Genomic DNA, 6,294 nt, shown 5'->3' on the forward strand with positions numbered 1-6,294 from the left:
CAATTATTAAGTCGGGTCGAAACTCCTGATCAGTTGTGAGTCTGATCGGTATGACTTTTGAGTTTGAGAGTTAGGCCGGTGTGTTAGTCGTCTTTGTAAGACTTAAATTTATACAAATAGCATATTTGACTTAAGGTGAGCAATTTTGACAAATCATGTATAGTGTTAATATAACGTCACTAGCCTAGTAGCCTTTAAGGAAGGTTTAACTAAAATGAAATAATTAGCGATTTATAGGATCGAGATTTTCGAGACTAGTCATGATTTAGCCAATCCTCGAGTATTAATATGATGAAATAAGAACTACAATAATCATAGTTGTTCAAGTTATAATATTGTTGGCAAATGATCTTTTTTTTGTCAAGCTCATCTTACTTGTACTAGTTATTAGTAAGGTCGTAAATGATATGTAAAGCCGAGTTTAAACTTATGTAACGGCTTTAAGGTTTAATGTCGAAAACTAATATTGTATGATTCTTTCATTCAAGTGTGTAATATTCTATGGAGTTTGTCAAGCTCATCTTGTACTAATATCTGACACTCATTCAATAAATCTTCATAGAGAACTATATTTGTTATACAAAAAGGAGCAAACATCATTTCCCTAAAGAATTTTACTGTGACTAGTGTACAACAGCCAACACTTACGAGTATAGCATACAATGTAAAGTTGCAAAGTTATGACAAATTATTGACAATGCCTATTTTTTTTTCTCTTGGACTCACACGTACCTTGTTATAACATACAAGTATATAACATAAAGTTGTTTAATTAAGAGAAAACATAATAATTCACTTATTTGATTAGGTCATTTTGGAGTTTGTAAATTTAGAATTTTTTTAATCAAATCTGATTACATTTTTTTATCAAATCGGGCCAGGTTTAGAATGGGTCAAGTTGGGTAGGGTTAGGTCGGGCTGTAAATCGGGTTACGGGTTGGGTCGGGTCAGGTCACGTCGGGTTATGGGATGAATCAGGTTACAGTTCGGGTTGGGTCGGGTCACAGTTCGGTCCGGTTCATACAATTTTGGGTTGTATCGGGTTTCAGTTTAACCTCGGGTCGGGTTGAGTCGGTTTCGGTTCACCCAACTGTCGCGTTCTATCGGGTCGGGTTTCGGGCAGTTCGGGTCGGGTTCCTCGGGTCGGGCCAACTTTTGTCAGCTCTAGTTTACTTTTACATATTTGGTAATATTTATGGTTGTAACACCCCCTCATACCAAGGTACCTTACCAAGGACTACCCTAGCATGAAAGGCTGTTACCATCTCGGTTGCCCGAGATTAGTATATATCAAAAGTAACAGTCCAAATACATTTATTAAAGTACGATAAAGTAAAGTTTACATAGTATCAAAATCCGACATAAACAACTATCCAAAAACCAACGATTATGAATAACAACTACGACTCTTGATAGCGATAACTAAGTTTGCGTGGTGACTCCCCTTAATTGCCCCAAAGCTCATCAACTGCATCACCTGTCACAATCTGCTCACCATCCTCGAATGGATCACCACATATTTTACAAAACACCACGGGGTCAGTTACTGAATAATTAAAGTAAGACAAGCGTATAAAGCAACCAGCTGATCATCCTCCAACCCCGGTCTCCCGATCTCACACAGTAACCGACTACACACCGAAGTGTGTAGCCTTGCCAGATTACCCATCGTAACAGGTAATCCTCGCCGCCAGTGGGGGACCGCAGCCAATCCCCACCTAAATCCCGCTCATCAACGAGTGATATCCCTGTCCCTTAATGTGCACATCCCCTCCCGTGGCGGGTTCCACGGAGGGCGAACTAGGGTGTGAAGCCACTCCCACAAGTGACTCCACCACAATCATCACAACACCATCACAACCACCACACCACCACCGCACCAACTCTGCAACGATGATCAGCAGACAACAATCATACACAGTACAACAAAACATCTCAAATCAATTAAACAGGAACTGAGTAGGGAAAACCCTACCTTAGCACAACTGCAAGGAATACAAGGAAGTGATCTAGAACGGCTCCTCTACGAAGTCTCCGCGTAACCAATAATCACATAACAGAATCACTATATGCAAAACCCCATTTCCCCCAATTCATAATCAAAGACAAACCCTAAAATATGAACCATTGAATATGAAGATAAGGACTTACCGACGATGAACAAAGGAATGAATGCAATTGCTATGATCACCCACACACAAAGGAGAGATTCAGAGATGATTAGAGCATCGTAGAAGTGTTTAGGTTTTGTAAAATGTAATTAGAAACTGTTTAGCGTATTATATATCGCCCTAATCATTTCCAAATCAAACCGCGGAAATAACACTCGACGGACCGGATACTCGGTCGAGTATAAAGTATACTCGGCCGAGTATCCTCTACTCGGTCGAGTATTCCGCATACTCGGCCGAGTGTTCCTGGGAAGTAGCCAAACAGGATACACGACACGCTTTACTCGACCGAGTAGGCCATACTCGGTCGAGTACCAGCCTATGAAAACCGTAGTATTACTGTCTTCCCCCCTTAAAAAGAACTCCGTCCCCGAAGTTCACACACTACAAAACACACTACAACCAAACGACCTCCCGACACAACATACCAAACAATATACTAACACAAAACATCACAAAACACAACTAACTCGACTCAAACTATCCCAAAAACACACATGCGACCATCTCCTACCCCTCTAAAAGACAACGGTTACGTCCCCGTAACCAACCATACCTGATCAAAAAGGTTAGGAAAATGCTCTCGCATAGCCTCCTCAGGTTCTCATGTGGCCTCTTCCACATTATGATTAGACCAAAGCACCTTGAGTAAGACGGTCTCACCATTCCTTGTCTTGCGTACTTTGCGGTCTAGAATCTCTTTAGGAACCTCAGCATAGGACAAGGACTCATCAAGCTCGATGTTCTTAACCTCAAGTACATGTGATGGGTCACTCATATACTTCCGGAGCTGTGAAACATGAAAGACATTGTGAACTCGATCCAACACTGGTGGTAACGCTAACCTGTAGGCTACCTCACCTATCCGATCCAAAATCTCATATGGACCGATAAACTTCTGGCTCAACTTGCCCTTTTTCCCAAACCTCATCACTCCTCGCATTGATGACACTTTCAAAAGGACTTTGTCACCCACTGCAAACTCGATGTCTCTGCGGTACAAGTCGGCATAATTTTTCTGGCGATCTTGAGCTGCTTTCATCTTTTGACGAACTAGCCGAACCCGTTCAACCATATCCTGTACCAGCTGTGGTCCTAAAACCACTGTCTCTGAACTGTCATCCCAACAAACTGGACTTCGGCACTTCCGACCATGTAAAGCCTCGAAAGGTGCCATCCCGATACTAGTATTGTAACTGTTGTTGTACGAAAACTCGATCAAATCTAGTCTGTCCTCCCAACTTCCCCCAAACTCCATGTCACATTCTCTCAACATGTCCTCCAAGGTCTTGATAGTCCTCTCAGTCTGACCATTAGTTGCAGGATGAAAAGCTGTACTCATCTTCAAGGTAGTAACCATCAAATCCTACATTTCTTGCTAAAACTTGGATATGAACCTCGCATCTCGGTCAGACACTATATCCTTAGGTATACCATGTAACCGGACCACATGTCTCCTGTAACCCAAGGCCAGCTGCATCTTAGACCAGGTATCCTTCATAGGAATGAAATGAGCGGAATTTGTTAACCGAACGACAATCACCCAGATCATATTGTTACCTTGCTGCGTCCTAGGTAACCCCACGATAAAGTCCATAGAGATCGACTCCCACTTCCACTCAGGTACCTCAAGGGATTGAATCTTACCTTGTGGTCTCCGCTGCTCACCCTTGACCCTCTGACAGGTCAAACATCTAGCCACGAACTCAGCCACATCCCTCTTCATGTTGGGCCACCAAAAAGTCTGCTTAAGGTCTTTATACAGCTTGTCACCGTCTGGATGAACCGAATAAGGAGTGCAATGAGCCTCCGTCAGGATCACTCTCCTCAAATCTGCATCATCAGGAACACACCATCTCCCATCAAAGCAAACACTCCCATCTGTCTGGATAAAAAACCTGAAAACTGTGCCACTCTCCACCCTAGACTTCCGCTCTTGAATCTTAGGATCAAGCTCTTGCTTACTCTTAATGTTCTCGTACAAATCCGGCTCGATCGTCAAATCCCCGATGGCATCCCCTTTCCTTATCATATAGATTCCCATCCTGGACATCTCATCCCTTAGCTTCAACAAAGACATAGCTGTACATAGCGAATGAACGCTCTTCTTACTCAAAGCATCTGCAACCACGTTAGCCTTACCCTCGTGATAGATGATCTCCATATCGTAGTCCCCAATCAGCTCCATCCCTCGTCTCTGTCGCATGTTAAGCTCCTTTTGAGTGTAGATATACTTCAGATTCTTATGATCTGAAAACACCTTAAAGGTTGCTCCGTAAAGGTAGTGCCTCCAAATCTTAAGAGCAAAGACAACTGCACCCAGTTCCAAATCATGAGTAGGGTAGTTCTCCTCATATGGCTTTAGCTGCCTCGATGCATAAGCTATAACCTTCTCATCCTGCATCAAAACACAACCCAAACCATTATTTGAAGCATCGGTATATACTTTAAAGTTCTCACAGCCCTCTGGCAAAGCTAGAATAGGAGCTGTGGTCAGACGCTCTTTCAAGGTCTGGAACGCCGTCTAACAACTCTCATCCTAAACAAATCTGGTCTCTTTCCTCATCAAGGTAGTCATAGGCCGTGCTATCGTAGAAAAGTCTTTCACGAACCTCCTGTAGTAACCAGCAGGACCCAAGAAACTCCGAATATCAGCAACACTCTTCGGTGATTCCCACTTGGTCACTGCCTCAATCTTGCTAGGATCCACGGACACCCCCTTCTTAGATATCACATGACCCAGAAAAGCCACCTCCTCTAACCAGAACTCTAACTTAGATAGCTTGGCATAAAGTTGGTTCTCTCGAAGAGTCTGCAAAATTATCCTCAAGTGCTCCTCATGTTCCTCCTTCGTCTTAGAGTAGACTAAGATGTCATCAATGAAGACAACCACAAACTTGTCCAAGAACGGACTAAAAATCGGATTCATAAAATCCATGAAAGCTGCTGGTGCATTAGTCAAACCAAAGGGCATTACCACATACTCATAGTGGCCATAACGGGATCGGAAGGCTGTCTTGGGAATATCCTCATCTGCTATCCTCAACTGGTGATAACCTGACCTCAGATCGATCTTAGAGAACAGGTACCCGTGCTCCACTCAGCTGGTCAAACAAATCATCAATCCTAGGCAAAGGATACTTGTTCTTCACTGTGACACAGTTAAACTCCCTGTAGTCGATACATAGTCTTATGCTCCCATCTTTCTTCTTTACAAACAAAACTGGAGCTCCCCATGGCGACACACTTGGCCGGATATATCCCTTGTCTAACAGCTCATGTAACTGTTTCTTCAACTCTGCTAGTTCTTTAGGTACCATACGGTATGGTACTTTAGATATAGGACCTGTTCCCGGTTTAAGCTCCACGTTGAAGTCAACATCTGTCTTTGGCGGCAACCCCGGTATCTCTTCTGGAAAGACATCACCAAACTCTCCCACCACAGGTATATCAGAAGCTGTCTGCGGCTCCACCCGGAGATCTCTCACTTGACAGAGAATCAAGGGGCACTTCTTCCTCAAGCACGACTTTAAGGTCATTACTGCGATGAACTTATACTTAGGTCTCACAACAAACCCCTTATAAGACACCCTTATACCCTTAGGACCCTTTAAAGACACTTTCTTTTGCCGACAATCTATCTTGACATCATACTTACCCAACCAATCCATCCTGACGATAACTTCAAACCCATCCATAGGAAACTCTAGAAAGTCAACCGGTAAGTCTACCCCTCCAACGAACATGGACACGCTCCTATACAACTTAACACATGACATCGACTCCCCAGAAGGTATAAACACATCATCTTTTACAAGTTCAAATCCCCCAAGCCCATAAACAAAGCATGACTCCTAGACCCAAAAGAGTGTGTAGCCCTGCCAGATTACCCATCGCAACAGATAATCCTCGCTGCCAGTGGGGGACCGCAGCCAATCCCCACCTAAATCCCACTCATCAACGAGCGATATCCATGTCCCTTAATGTGCACATTCCCTCCCGTGGCGGGTTCCACGGAGGGCGAACTAGGGTGTGAAGCCACTCCCGCAAGTGACTCCACCATAATCATCACAACACCATCACAACCACCACACCACCACCGCACCAACTCTCCAACGATGAT

This window comes from Silene latifolia, chromosome 10, assembly GCF_048544455.1.
Source record: "Silene latifolia isolate original U9 population chromosome 10, ASM4854445v1, whole genome shotgun sequence".
In the NCBI taxonomy this organism is placed as follows: domain Eukaryota; kingdom Viridiplantae; phylum Streptophyta; class Magnoliopsida; order Caryophyllales; family Caryophyllaceae; genus Silene; species Silene latifolia.